The sequence below is a fragment of the Nicotiana tomentosiformis genome, chromosome 1 (assembly GCF_000390325.3).
Source record: "Nicotiana tomentosiformis chromosome 1, ASM39032v3, whole genome shotgun sequence".
Classification (NCBI taxonomy): Eukaryota; Viridiplantae; Streptophyta; class Magnoliopsida; order Solanales; family Solanaceae; genus Nicotiana; species Nicotiana tomentosiformis.
The window spans coordinates 143817730-143833487 of record NC_090812.1 but is presented as its reverse complement, the minus strand read 5'-3'; positions in this window follow the sequence as shown (position 1 = coordinate 143833487).

Sequence of the window (15758 nt, the reverse complement as noted above, 5' to 3'; positions counted from 1 at the left end):
TATATCATTCCCCTTCGCATGTTCCCTCCCAAATTTATAAATTGTTAATTATTGTGTTATTGTTGCTTCATATTTATATATGCTTGTACATGCTGTTTAAGTACGTGTCTTGTCATAGCCTCGTCACTACTTCGTCGAGGTTAGAGTCGACGCTTACGGAGTACATGAAGTCGATTGTACTCATACTACACTCTGCACTTCTTTTGCAGATTTTAGAGTTGGTCCCAGTGGAATACCATAGACTTGCTCGGATTCGGCTACCCAGAGGAGACTTGAGGTATAACTGCACAACGTCCGCAGTTCTAAAGCCCCCTTTTATCTTATCTTAGCTGTGAATTATCTTTCAAACAACTTGAATTTTATTCAGGCCTTTATTTGTATTATTCTAGCAGCTCGTGCTCTTGTGACACCAGATTCATGGATGTATTTGGATGATTCAGTTGTTATGGTCTTCCGCACTTTATTTCAGTAATTGACTTCCGTTTAATTTGATTGGTTTAAAAATGGTTAAGACTATTTTAATGTTGGCTTACCTAGCAAGTGAAATGTTAGGCGCCATCACGGTCCTGAAGGTGGGAATTTTGGGTCGTGACAAGTTGGTATCAGAGAATTAGGTTATTTAGGTCTCACAAATCACAAGCAAGCTTAGTAGAGTCTGAAGGATCTATACGGAGACGTCTGTACTTATCTTCCAGAAGCTATAAAGTTTAGGAACAATATCACTTCTTTCCTTTTCTATCATGCGATTTTATTCTATCATCGATGATTGAACCATTCTATTCTTATTCTCTCGCAGATGGCGAGAACATGTAATACATCTACCGACGAACATGGACCAGAGCCCCAGGTGGCAACTATGACTAGGGGCAGAGGCTGAGGCCGAGGGCGCGCCAGAGGCCGAGCTCAAGCTAGATCTCAAGCAGCACCACCAGTAGTGGAGCCCCAGGTGGATCTTTAGGAGGAGGTTCCAGTTCAAATTTTACTTGTTGGACAAGTTCAGGTTCCGGGAGGATTCATAGCTACTCCAGTGCTTCAGGGCGCTCTAGTCTGTTTGGTGACCCTAATGGAGGGTATGGCCCGGAATAGTACATTTCCAGTAGCACCAGCCGTCTCATGGGCTGGGGGAGGAGCACAAACTCCCACTACTCCCGCTCTGGAGCAGATGGCTCCCTAGTATCAGGCTCCAGCAGCCCCGCCCGTTGGGGTAGTTCAGCCAGTTGTTGCGGCACAGGTTGGTGATAGGCCCGCCATGTCTTCTGAGGCTTTATTGAGGCTGGACAAGTTTACTAAGCTATTTCCAGTTCACTTTAGTGGTACACCTTCTGAGGACCCACAGGATTATATTGACCGCTACCATGAGGTGTTGCGGAACATGGGTATAGTTGAGACCAATAAGGTCAATTTTGTTGTATTTCAGATGACGGGTTCTGCCAAGAGGTGGTGGAGAGATTGTATATTGACCAGACCAGCCAGGTCGCTTGCATTGACTTGGGGGCAGTTCTCATGGCTATTTCTAGATAAGTTCTTCCCTATCACATTGAGAGAGGATTACCGTATGCAATTTGAGCGTCTCCAGCAGAGCAGTATGACTGTTACTCAGTACGAGACCCATTTTGTGGATCTAGCCCGTCATGCTCTCCTTTTACTTCCTACTAAGGGGGGAGGGGAGTGTGAGGAGGTTTATTAATGGACTCACTCAACCTATCAGGCTTCAGATGGCCAAGGAGAGCGGAAGTGGGATTCCCTTACAGGCAGCTGCTAATGTTGCTAGGAGGATCGAGATGGTTCTTACACAGGAGAGATGACAGGGGTCTGATAAGAGGCCTTATCAGTTCGGTGGGTTCAGTGGTGCCTCGTATAGAGGCAGGGGTAATTTTGGTAGAGGCCATCCTCCCAGGCCCTTTCATTCAGTGCTCCAGGCATCCCACAGTGCTTCAGGTGGTCGCGACCCTCATATGTCTCATTTCGACTAGCTAACTTACAGTGCACCACCAGCTCCTATTAGTGCACCTCCGATCCAGAGTCATCAGAGTGGTTATCCAGGTTGACATGGCTAGTTCTAGGGTCAGCAGTCACAGTAGCCGAGGTCCTGTTATACTTGTAGTGATCCGAAGCACATTACTAGATTTTGCCCTCGGGCATCTGGCAGCTCACAGCAGTAGGTTATCGTGCTATGATTCCAGCACTAGTTGTTTCGCCACACGCCCAGCCAGCTAGGGCCAGGGGTCATACAGCTAGAGGTAGAGGTCAGGTCGTTAGAGGTGGAGGCCAGCCAGTTAGAGGCAGTCCCAGGGACGTGGTTCAGAGTGGTGGGGCCCAACCCCGATTTTATGCTTTTCCAGCTAGGCCTGAGGCCGAGTCATCTGATGTCGTCATCACATGTATTGTTCCAGTTTTCCATAGAGATGCTTCAATCCTATTTGATGCAAGATCTACTTATTCTTATGTGTCCTTCTATTTTGCGTCATATCTGGTTGTGCCTCGTGATTCTCTGAGTGCTCCTATGTGTGTGTCCACGCCAGTGTGAGATTCTGTTGTGGTATATCATGTCTATCATTCGTGTATGGTTACTATTAGGAGTCTTGAGATTAGCGTGGATCTTCTACTACTTGATATGGTAGATTTTGATGTCATCTAGGGTATGGATTGGTTGTCACCTTATCATGCTATATTGGATTGTCACGCCAAAACGGTGACCTTAGCCATGCGGGGTTACCTCGAATAGAGTGGAAATGGGCTCTTGGACATTCCACCAACAAGGTTATCTCTTATGTGAAGGCTCGACGTATGGTCGAGAAGGACTGTCTAGCTTATTTGTCTCATATTCTCGATTCTAGTGCGGATGTTCCTTCTATGGATTCAGTTCCAGTTGTCTGTGAATTTCCAGATGTATCTCCTGCAGATTTGCCGGGGATGCCACCCGACAGAGATATTGACTTCTGTATTGATTTGGCTCCGGGCACCCAGCCATGAATATACATGGACAGATTAAAAATTCTAAAGCTACCATGAATAAGAGGCAGCAATGACTGGAACGCAGGTACATCTTCAGATCCATCTTCCGTCGTACACAATAACACCGGCATCAGAAATCCACACGCAAGGAGTAGAAGTGTAGTATGAGTACAACCGACCTAATGTACTCAATAAGTAACAAACCTAACCTTAGGTTGAAAGTAGTGATGAGTTTGTACCAAGGTTAGAGACCACACCAATAGCGAATAACATCTCATAACAATACAATTTAAAGCAACACAAGTAATAACTCAATGATAAAATGCTCAGCTCGTATACAATTTCGGAAAATAAACATTTTCTTTTCAAGTATAACAGTAAAACTCAAATCTTTTGCCGAAAATCACCAAAAATATGAGGAAGTCTGAAATATGTAATTTTTCTCAAAACTTTAACGACAGATAAGAAATTTCATTATCAGATGGCATGAGGAAAAATACTTTTTTATGCCTACATATCAAGTATGCATGTCTAATGCAATGCAGCACAGTAGAACCCATGTAATCACACTCCCAGAGTACTCAATCACTCAGTACTGTACGAGGCAGATCCACCCCAGGGAAGATCCACCCCTCAATATAAAATACAACTAACAGTCAGCCACTCAGTACTGTATAAGGCCAATCTAGCCCATGGAAATTCATCCAAAATATAATTAAATAAGGCAACTCCATGCCCAGGGAAGTCCATCCCAAATATAAATAAATAAGATAACTTCATGCCTAGGGAAATCCTTCCCCAATATAATATCATTTGCGCTCACTGTGGGAGGGTGAAGACTCCGGAGGAGCTCCTTCAGACCAAGCGCTATAATAATAAGTCATTTAGGCCTGCTGCGACGTGTAACCCCGATCCATAAATAATATATATATATATATATATATATATATATATATATATATATATATATATATATGGCCTGCTACTGCGTATAACTTGATCCCATAAATATCCATCCCAAATATAATATCATCTGCGCTCATTGTGTGGGGTGCAGATTCCTGAGGAGCTCCTTCAGCCCAAGCGCTATAATAATAAGTCATTTAGGCCTGCTGCGGCGTGCAGCTCGATCCCATAATAATAAAGCTTATAAGGCCTGCTGCAGCGTATAACCCCGATCCATATAATAATAAAGCCTATAAGGCCTGCTGCGACGTGCAGCCCTGATTCATAACATATATATATATATATATATATATATATATATATATATATATATATATATATATATATATATATATATATATATATATATATATATGGCCTGCTGCGGTGTGTAGCTTGATTCCATAAATATCCTTACAACTGGATGAACACGATTGAGTATGAAATTATAATTTAAATAAATAATTCCACAGCAATACGACCTATGCGGGTCTCAAAAATACCGGCATATAGCCCCAACATGATTTTTAACATGATTCTCAGCTCAATTTCTTTAACACATGAAAGTGCATGGATAATGCCAAGATTATTTAACTACAAAATTCCACGAAATCAATTACGTCATAATTTCCACGGTGCACACCCACACGCCCGTCACCTAGCATGTGCGTTATCTCCAAACAAATCACATAACACGTATATTCAGGGTTCATACCCTCAGCTCCAAGTTTAGAAATGTTACTTACCTTGAACAGGTCGAATCCGATACCGAGCAAGCTAAACGATGCTCCAAAAATTCCACTCTGCGCGAATCAACCTCCGAACGCCTTCCTATCTCCTTAATTCCAAGCCAAACGATTCGAACTAGTCAAACAACGTGCAAATTAATCAAAATATACACTAATGCTTGCAATTTAACAATTTTATAAAAAATTCCAACTCCGCTCGAAAAGTCAACCAAAGGTCAACAATGGGGCCCACATCTCGGAATCCGATAAAAATTATAAAAATTCGAACCCCCATTCAACCACGAGTCCAACCATACCAAAATTACTCAAATTTGACCACAACTCGACCTTCAAATCCTCAATTAAAGTCTATGAAATTTTTTACCATTTTCATCCCAAAACATTAATTTAATGATAAAAACAATAATAGATTCATGTAATTTAACCAAAACCGAGTTAGAATCACTTACCCCAATCTATATGGTGAAAATCGCCTAAATATCTCTTCAATCCGAGCTCCATAGCTTCAAATGTGTTAAAATGGCCGAAACCTAGAAATATAACTTCTATCCAGGCATTTACTCTTTGCGATCGCGAAAACTTCTTCGCGATTACAAAGCACAAAATTTTCCAGCTCACTTTTACTCTATGCGATCACGGCCATTCCCCCGCGATCACGATTAACAATTTCCAACAGCCTTGTCCAACTCTTGCGGACAGTCTCTAGTATGATGGTCATAATATTTTTTTACCAAACTCCAAATTATAATTGGTTTAACTTTCTGAAAACTCGACACCAAGGGCTACAACTTTCATCTTTGGATCATCTCCAAATTCCTTATAGATTGCGAGACATAAGCTTCCTAAATCAGGTCAGTGTAGCAGAGATTTTGTTCTATGCGATCGCGTGAAGGCTTCCGTGATAGCGATGCACAACTCCATTTTCCCCATTTTCCTCTTCGCTATCTCGACTAGATCCATGCTATCGCAATGTACACTCATGTAGCTAAAAACCAAAAATTAGAAATGGCTTATAAATGGTCTAAAACCACCCCGAAGCTCACCCGAGCCCCTTGGGACCCCGTATGAACATACCAACAAGTCTCAAAACATATTTATCATGCCCCGAACCTGGGCCTGGATGTAACACGACACTCGGTGCCTGACTACATATGATCGAGTGAACCAACTGGCTGGCTGAATCAACATGTAATATCATAACATACTGAATGCGAAAGATAAACTAACACATGCTGATATACGAAAAGTATAAATGATATAAAGCAAATGTGGAATCACTAATATAAGTCTAAAACATATATATAGCAACACTGTTTAAACTTAAATGCCTGTGACTCTGTCTAACTGTTACTCTAGTCTATGAAGCCTCTAATGAAGCACTGATAACACTGACTGTCTGAAAATACTAAAGATTATAAGGTAATGATAATGCCCTGAAAGAACTGGGGATCACCAAATAACTGGTACGAGAATCCTAGCGCTATGAATCGTCAACCTGTAAATCATTACCTGCATCGTGAGATGCAGGCCCCGGGCAAAAAGGGACGTCAGTACATTTGAATTGCACTGGTATGTAAAATAACTGAAATAAAGAATTATAAATACCAAAACTGAAACTAAGCTGATGACGGAGAATTGATAATTGATAACTCAAAAATGATAACTATTGAAACTGAAACTAAAATGATAACTGATAGCTGATAACTGATAACTAATAACTAATAACTGAAATGATAATGATAACTAGTAACTGATAACTAAAATGATAATGATAATGATAATGATAATGATAACTAGTAAATAATAGCTGAACAGATAACTGATAACTCAACTTAACAAAGGAAGTAAGGATATGAATACCCCCTCTTCTGAATGATGAACCACCTGTTTATCTGAATAAATAAATTGCGGCCTCAGGCCCAATATATATATGTGCACAAACTGCGACCTCGGGCCCAAGTATACATATACATAACTGCAGCCTCAGGCCCAAAGAAGCATAAAGCATAAATTGTGGCCTCAGGCCCAAAGATGCATAAAGCATTAACTGCGACCTCAGGCCCAAATACATGGGTTCAACATTCAGGGATTTAAAATCAGGAACTGAGAACCATACACCAATACATGATACTGAAATACTAAATTATATTGAGTTACATGATACTCGAATGCTGAATAGAATTAGACTGAGACATGTATTCATGAACTGATTATGAAAACTAAAATTTCAACTGTTTATGACATGTTGAGTAATCTAGGTTGAGACTCATGGGCATCAAACCCAAGTCTATATTTATTACGAACTGATTTCACAACGTTCAGAATGAAAGTCATGAACGAGTTACGAAGCTAGAGAATAGAAGTTCTATAACTATTCAAGGAACTAGGCTTAACTATATTTCTGAGGCAATTAGTAACGTGGTAAAAGAAGCATAGTGTAGGGAGAATCATTAACATTCCCAAACATAGAGAGTTAGCCTCACATACCTTAACTTCCTTCTCTTGAGCCTAATACAACATTCGCCAACCCTTTCAACTTTAATCTATATCAATACAAGTTAAAGGGATTCCAAATTAGCAACAATAGTCATGTTTTGGTCACTTAGGCATTTTATCAAACACTTGGTGGCATAAAGCTTCATAGCCCTTATTAATGGTGTTTCTACACCCAACAAGCCATTATCTTGCTCCTAGATAAATTCTAAAATCTTAAATTTCTTATAATCAAAATCATTCTTCTTCACCGAAGATAAATAACACCCTTAACCAATAATCAACAATCAACAAACCAAACCTATAATTTTTTATGCTTTTCTATCAAACCCATCAACTCATATCTCATGAACATAGAGTCTATAATCATTAATCCAATGGTATAATCAAATAGAGGGTGAAGACATTATCCTTTTTGAAGTTCAATCATCTTGAATTCGAGTTCTAGGTTTTGTTCTCTCAATAATGATGCCCCAATCGAATAACTAATAATTTGAAGTGTTTACCCATGTTAATAAGGTGTTGGGGAATTGAAATTAACTTAGAATAACCATTAGAACTTACCTTGGATGGTGGAGGGACCTTTGAGGAGTTAGGTTCTTGAGAGCTCCCCTTTCTAGAGCAAGGTTTTGTGTTTTGGGGGTGTGGGGGACGAAGTAGGGCTTTAAAATGACCCCCATGTGCGTCCCCCGTGTAGTTTAAGGTCTGATCGCGCACCTTACCACGTAAAATGGCAGTAGCATTGCCTCAAGTGCGCGGCCGCGCACGTGACCCTCCGGTAGGGGTGTGCGTCGATCGGTTCGGTCGGTTATTATGAGAGTAAAGTTCGGTTTATCGGTTTTCGATTTTGTAATATTAATAACCAAATCAAACCAAAGTATTTATGGTTCGGTGCGGTTTTTTCAAAGTTCGGTTCGGTTATTTCCGGTTTATTTTTTCGGTTATTAACGGTTCAAGATTTTTATATCTTGGATTTACTTCCGGTGGTCATAAACTTCCAGTGGTCATAAAATACAAGAAACTTTGTTCTAAATCAAGCATTAATGCAAATTGAGTTCTTTCAGCTACTATAATCTAGAGAATCTTGGAATAAACAAATACAAATCTAGTTGTTAATTATTGGATTCAATTCCTTTTAGAGCAGCCCACTACTACTGTTTCTAGTATCAATATGAACAACATAACAATTAACAATATAATAATTAATCCACTAGCAGGATTTCACGTCCAAACAGAACACAATAGCTACCAAAAATTGCTCAGAGATCAATGAAACATCAAAATAACTTAGCAGAAAATTACAGAAAGCCAAGTCCATGTTCCTATTTAACAAAATAATGTAGCATAGAAAGGGATCAATAGAAGAAAGTTATATGTTGACTTTCACTTAGCGGAATAATCAACACAAGAAATTTTTACCAAAATCGAATGAGCTGAGGAACTCAAAACTCAGAAGAAGTCGCAATAATCTGAGGAAGAAGGATGAGCAATGAGCTGAGGAAGAACGCGTCACAGTCGAGCTAAGGAAGAAGGCAGCAGTCGCACAGAGGAACCCTAAATCTAATTTTTGATTTAGGTTTGGAAAATGAGAATGTATCAGTAAGACTAAGTCTTAAGTAATTAGATTTGAGTAGATTGGGTGGGCTTCAAATGGGTATTGGACTATTGGACTTCAGCCTTAAGATGGAATATAAGTTTTGGACTCTCAAAAGAACACATATGTTCAAACGTATTTTTCTCAACTAATACCCAAAATTTCGGTTTTTCGGTTTAACCGAAAACCGAAACACTAAAACCGTAAACCGCACCGAAAAATCAAAATTTAATAATTTAAAAATCGTGCACCGACCGAATAACCGATTAAACCGAAACCGAAAAACCAAAATTCACGGTTCGACCGGTTTTTTCGGTTCGGTCGGTATTATGCCCACCCCTACCCTCCGGGCGCGCACCTAGGCGTGCATATTGCACACTGCTCTGTAAAATGCACATAACGTTTTACTCATAGGTCCGTTCAGGCTCTACAATATATCGTTGAAAATATATTTCAAAGGGCTACAACTTTTATCTTTTTAGGTTTTCCAAATTCTTTACACATTTTCACTAAATCCTACTGGAAGACGGACCTTTTGTAAACTTAGTCGATTTTGTTGAATCTTATGCACCTCACTCTCCATCTTGATTCTGAAACAACTATTTTCACCCATACTCATCCCGCTAGGACTTCATATGTCTAAAATATCAAAATAATACCCATTTAACATATCCACACCTAGTTCAAATGTACGGGGTATTACATTATCTCCCCCTTGTGATCATTCATCCTGGAATGATTGTCGTGATTGTAACTTCTGCTAACTCCGGACCTTAAACGGGTCTGGTGAAAACATGAACTTTTATTAATACTTGCATACTAAAATGAATGAATACATGACTACTGAACTATTTAGATACTAAACTGAATGACTACTGCATTGACTGAATATTGGTCTGCCATGTATACGTGAATACTAAACTAACATAGATATATGAATATTGAACTGGCACGAATATTTGAGTAATCTGAGTACTAAGTTGGCATGAATATCTAAGTATTGGACTAACATGAGTAGCTGAGTATTGTATTGACATGAGTATCTGAGTATTGAATTGGCATGAGTATCTGAGTACTAAACTGACATGAGTAACTAAGTACTAGAAACTTGAATGCTATAGCATGACACGTGAAATAGTGGTTGTATAACCGCAAATTCTGGTGGCAGCTCTAACTCATAAGCTAATTGATCGATCCTTCGCAAGATTCTATATGGCCCAATATAGCAGGGACTAAGCTTCCCCTTCTTTCTAAATCTCATAACACCTTTCATAGGTGAAACTTTCAGAAGCACCCAATCATCAACTTGAAACTCTAGGTCTCTATGCCGCACGTTCGAATAGGACTTTTGGCGGCTTTGAGCCGTCTTCAAATGCCCTTGAATCAACTTAACTTTCTCCATAGTCCGATAGACCAAATTTGGTCCCAACAACTCCTCTTCACCAACTTTGAACCAACCAATTGGCGATCTACACCTTTGCCCATACAGAGTCTTGCACGGTGCCATCTTGATACTAGAATGATAGGTGTTATTTTTGGAAAACTCAATGAGAGATATGTGATCATCCCAATTACCTTTAAAATCAAGGATATCCTCAAGTGTCTGAATAATGCGCTGAGCATAATCCTTTCTGAAAGGACTTCTAAAAGTTCATTGTAAACTGAGCACCATGATATAAAATGATGGACAACGGGGTCCCATGCACTCTGACGATTTCTTGGATATATAACTTGGCATAATCCTCTACCGAATTTGTAGTCTTCATTGGCAAGAGGTGAGCCAATTTGGTAAGTCGATCTACAATCACCCAATCAGACCGTGCTTTTAAAATGAGTGAGATAATCCTGTTATAAAGTCCATACTTACAATCTCCCCTCAAGAGTATGTGTATTCTGTTGTAAAACACTAGGCTTCCTGCTGCTCGACTTTCACTTGCTGATAATTCGTACACTTGGCCACAAAGTCTGTGATGTTCTTTTTCATGTTGGTCCACCAATAAACCTCCTTGAGATCATTTTACATCTTTGGGGGACCTTGGTGGGTAGAATACCTGGAATTATGGGCTTCTAATATGATCCTCCTTTCTAAGTCTACCTATATCTGGAACACACAGTCCATCTCGGTACCTCAAAGTACCATAATCTCCCCCTTATTCAAAAGCTATCATTTTATGCTTGTGAATCCCTCTTTTTACTGCAACTAGTAGGGGTCATCAAACCGTTTCTCCTTCACTTCGGCTACTAAGGAGGAACAATTCCTGTTCTGAAGAATAACGCCACCATCTTAGGAGTCCAAAAGTCAAACTTTCAGACTTGCTAAGCGGTGAACTTCTTTCACTATATATCTATTGTCTGCCTCAATCATGAGCTGTACTTTCCATATTTGATTATCTTTTTAAGATACTTCCTGAAAACACTTATAGAATTGGTGTGAGATAAGTCTATACTCCGAAGATTAGAGTCTCATGCGATGGCACTACCCTCGTGATACATAACTGGGCATGATTTTATAGTTCTCTTTTTTTTATATATCCCATGCTAACTATGCGGGTTTCAAATCTCCAACTGGACTTACTGACGATTTTCACATCTTCCCCTTAGACCAAAGGTTAAGATCTTGTACCTGCAGATCATTCTCTTTTGTTGGGATTCGAACAACTTTTCTTATCTTAAGTAATTCTTTGCACTTTACGTCAATGAAGACTCACCTTCCGACTTACTTCTGAGTAATCCTTCTTACTAGGAAAAACTATATTACCTACATAAATGGAAAGCTAATGTATTCACAACTATCATACACAATATTAATGATTTAACTCTGCTCACACTGTCAATCTTGGGGAGATCCCTTTTCGGTAATTCTTAAAGGCTATTCTTCTGTAGTTGGCTCTCTTACTGCCTAGCTGATTTTTTTCCCACTATCACTGTACTTCGGGTTTAACTTAAACTCTTAAAGTTCTAACAAACGTTCGGTATTTCAAACTGTCATGCATTCATTAGAGTTAACCTGGCTAAGTGAATCAAATTGTACCTCTACTAGCTTTGTTGAAATTACTAATTCACTGTATCTACTCAAAACTTACTTACTATTCTTTTACTAACCACATGCTAGCATCATATTTTCTTTTTCTACTTTGAATAACTAAAGTGAATCATAAGGTTATTCCTAACTTTCCTTACCATCTGATCCTATTCTACGATCACATACTATCCTTTTTTTCTAAACTATGTACATGGATCACACTTAGGGAATTCTCATATGTCTTAAACGAAATTGGAATATCTAACCCCAGACTTTCTATACACTTCAAAATTACTTCAGACTATAAACCTCCGGCCTAAACATATAGTCACATCATTTGAAGGGAAAATTGTCATATCTTTTATCTCACAATAATAGCCACTTCTTATACAAATTCACTAACATAGTACTTTCTAGTTATGATTTGAATAAATCTAAACAACTTAAAATCATTCCTTGAAATTTAATATCGGCTGCTCTTGGTTCTCATTTCGTACATTATGTCTTCTTAGTCATATACATGAGTCGTACAAAAAATATAACTCTGATAATAACAATCGTTCCTGACTGCTAAGTATTTTGCCCTTAGGCTCTTTTCTGTCCAAAACTATAGTGACCAATGTTAGGGTCTGACATCTGAACTATCATCATCCAATTTATGGCTCTATTTTCAAGAATTAAGTGAAGTTGTTCTGGGAGGTAAAACACATACGAATACACTACCATGCACAAACTTATCCTTTAAAGTATACCATCATCTGATAAATCACTTCTTGCACTATCCGGCGAGTCTTGGTCTTAATCCAGACCTAAAATATGCGAAGATTTTTCTATAATCATCGTTACTTACATTTTCTTTTAGCACCCATAGGCATTAGTGTATACTCACCAGTCACAAGAATTTTGATACACTGAAAATTGGAGATCTGGTAACCGAATAATTGATAAATGGCATACTGAATAACCAGAAACTTGCTAATTGAAAGACTATATAACTGGTAACTGAGGTAGAATGATGACCATAAAACGTAATAACTTCTTTCGTACTTTCTAGTGAGGTTATGCTCTGATATGTACTACTATCCATTGCATCCCACTTCCAACATCCTCTCAAGTCTCATTTGTTACTAACCTGTACTCCATAATTATACCCCAATAGGAAATCATCCTCTCTAGAACCTTGGATTTTTCTTGCCCGTCGCTTGGGTATTCGATATGTCTGGAATTCGATAGGAAGAGAAGGTTACCTATTGCTCTAAGCTTCATGGCACGATCTACAGTAAAAAGAAATAAGACAATCCTAGATTTCTTGGTAGTTAACCGTTTATATGAGTGGTTGACACACACATATAAAGGAAACTCCACTGGACATGACTTCATAGACTCCCTAGGACTCTTGAACCTAGTGCTCTGATACCAAGCTTTGTCACACCCCGAACCTGGGCCTGGACGTAACACGACACTCGGTGTCTGACTATATGTAATCGAGAGAACCAACTAGCTGGCTGAATCAATATGTGATATCATAACATACTGAATACGGAAGATAAACTAACACATACTGATATACTGAAAGTCTAGTCTGAAATATATATGTAGCAATATTGCTTAAACTTAAATGCTTGTGACTCTGTCTAACTGTTACTCTAGTCTATGAAGCCTCTAATGAAGCACTGAAAACACTGACTGACTGAAAATACTGAAGACTGTAAGGTAATGATAATACCCCGAAAGAACTGGGGATCACCAAATAACTGGTACGAGAAACCTAGCGCTATGAATCATCAACCTGTAAATCATTACCTACATCGTGAGATGCAGGCCCCGGGAAAAAAAGGACGTCAGTACATTTGAATTGCACTGGTATGTAAAATAACTGAAAGAAAGAATTATAAATACTAAAACTGAAACTAAGCTGATGACTGAGAGTTGATAATTGATAACTGAAATGATAACTATTGAAACTGAAACTAATATGATAACTGATAGCTAATAACTGATAGCTGATAACTGATAACTAATAACTGATAACTAAAATGATAATGATATCTAGTAACTGATAACTGAACTGATATCTGATAACTGAACTTAACAAAGGAAGTAAGGATATGAATACTCCTTCTTCTGAATGATGAACCACCAGTTTATCTGAATAAATAAACTGCGGCCTCAAGCCTAATATATATGTGCAAAAACTGCGGCCTCGGGCCCAAGTATACGTATACATAACTGTAGCCTCAGGCCCAAAGATGCATAAAGCATAAACTGTGGTCTCAGGCCTAAAGATGCATAAAATATTAACTGCGGCCTCAGGTTCAAATACAGGGGTTCAACATTCAGGGATTTAAAATCAGGAACTGAGAATCATACTACAATACATGATACTGAAATACGCAATCATATTGAGTTACATGATACTCGAATGCTGAATAGAACTAGACTGAGATATGTATTTATGAACTGATTATGAAAACTGAAACTTCAACTGTTTATGACATGCTGAGTAATCTAGACTGAGACTCATGTGCATCAAACCCAAGTCTATATTGATTACGCACTGATTTCACAATGTTCAGAATGAAAGTCATGAACGAGTTACAAATCTAGAGAATAGAAGTTCTGCAACTATTCAAGGAACTAGGCTTAACTATATTTCTGATGCAATTATAACGTGGTAAAATAAGCATAGTGTAGGGAGAATCATTAACATTCCCAAACATAGAGAGTTAGCCTCACATACCTTAACTTCATCCTCTTGAGCCTAATACAACATTCGCCAACCCTTTCAACTTTAATCTATATCAATACAAGTCAAAGGGATTCTAAATTAGCAACAATAGTCATGTTTTGGTCACTTAGGCATTTTATCAAACACTTGGTGGCACAAAGCTTCATAGCCCTTATTAATGGTGTTTCTACACCCAACAAGCCATTCTCTTGCTCCTAGATAAATTCTAAAATCTTAAATTTTTTATAATCAAAATCATTCTTCTTCACCAAAGATAAATAACACCCTTAACCAATAATCAACAATCAACAAACCAAACCTATAATTTTTCATGCTTTTCTATCAAACCCATCAACTCATATCTCATGAACATAGAGTCTATAATCATTAATCCAATGGTATAATCAATTAGAGGGTGAAGACATTATCGGTTTTGAAGTTCAATCATCTTGAATTCGAGTTCTAAGGTATGTTCTCTCAACAATGATGCCCCAATCGAATAATTAATGATTTGGAATGTTTACCCATGTTAATAAGGTGTTGGGGAATTGAAATTAACTTAGAATAACCATTAGAACTTACCTTGGATGGTGGAGGGACCTTTGAGGAGTTAGGTTCTTGTGAGCTCCCTTTTCTAGAGAAAGTTTTTGTGTTTTGGGGGTGTGGAGGACGAAGTAGGGCTTTAAAATGACCGCCATGCACCTGAAGGCCTGACCACACACCTGACCGCGCAAAATGGCAGTAGCACTATGTTAAGTGCGCGGGCGCACACCTGGGCGTGGATATTGCGCACTACTCTGTAAAACACACATAACTATTTACACAGAGATCCGTTCAGGCTCTACGATATATCGTTGAAAATATATTTCAAAGGGCTACAACTTTCATCTTTTAGGTTTCCCAAATTCCTTACACATTTTCACTAAATCCTGGTGGAAGACGGACCTTTTGTAAACTTAGTCGATTTTGTCTAATCTTATGCACCTCACTCTCCATCTTGATTCCGAAACAACTATTTTCACCCATACTCATCCCGCTAGGACTTCATATGTCTAAAATATCAAATTAATACCCATTTAACATATCCACAGCTAGTCCAAATATACGGGGTGTTACAATATTACAGACCTAATCGATGCCTCAAATCACATATAACAACGTCAAAATTATAAATTGCACCTCGAATCAAACTTATAAATTTTCCAAATTACCAAATGCTATAACTTGTACCGAAACGTGTCAAATCAACCCGGAATGACTTCAAATTTGCAC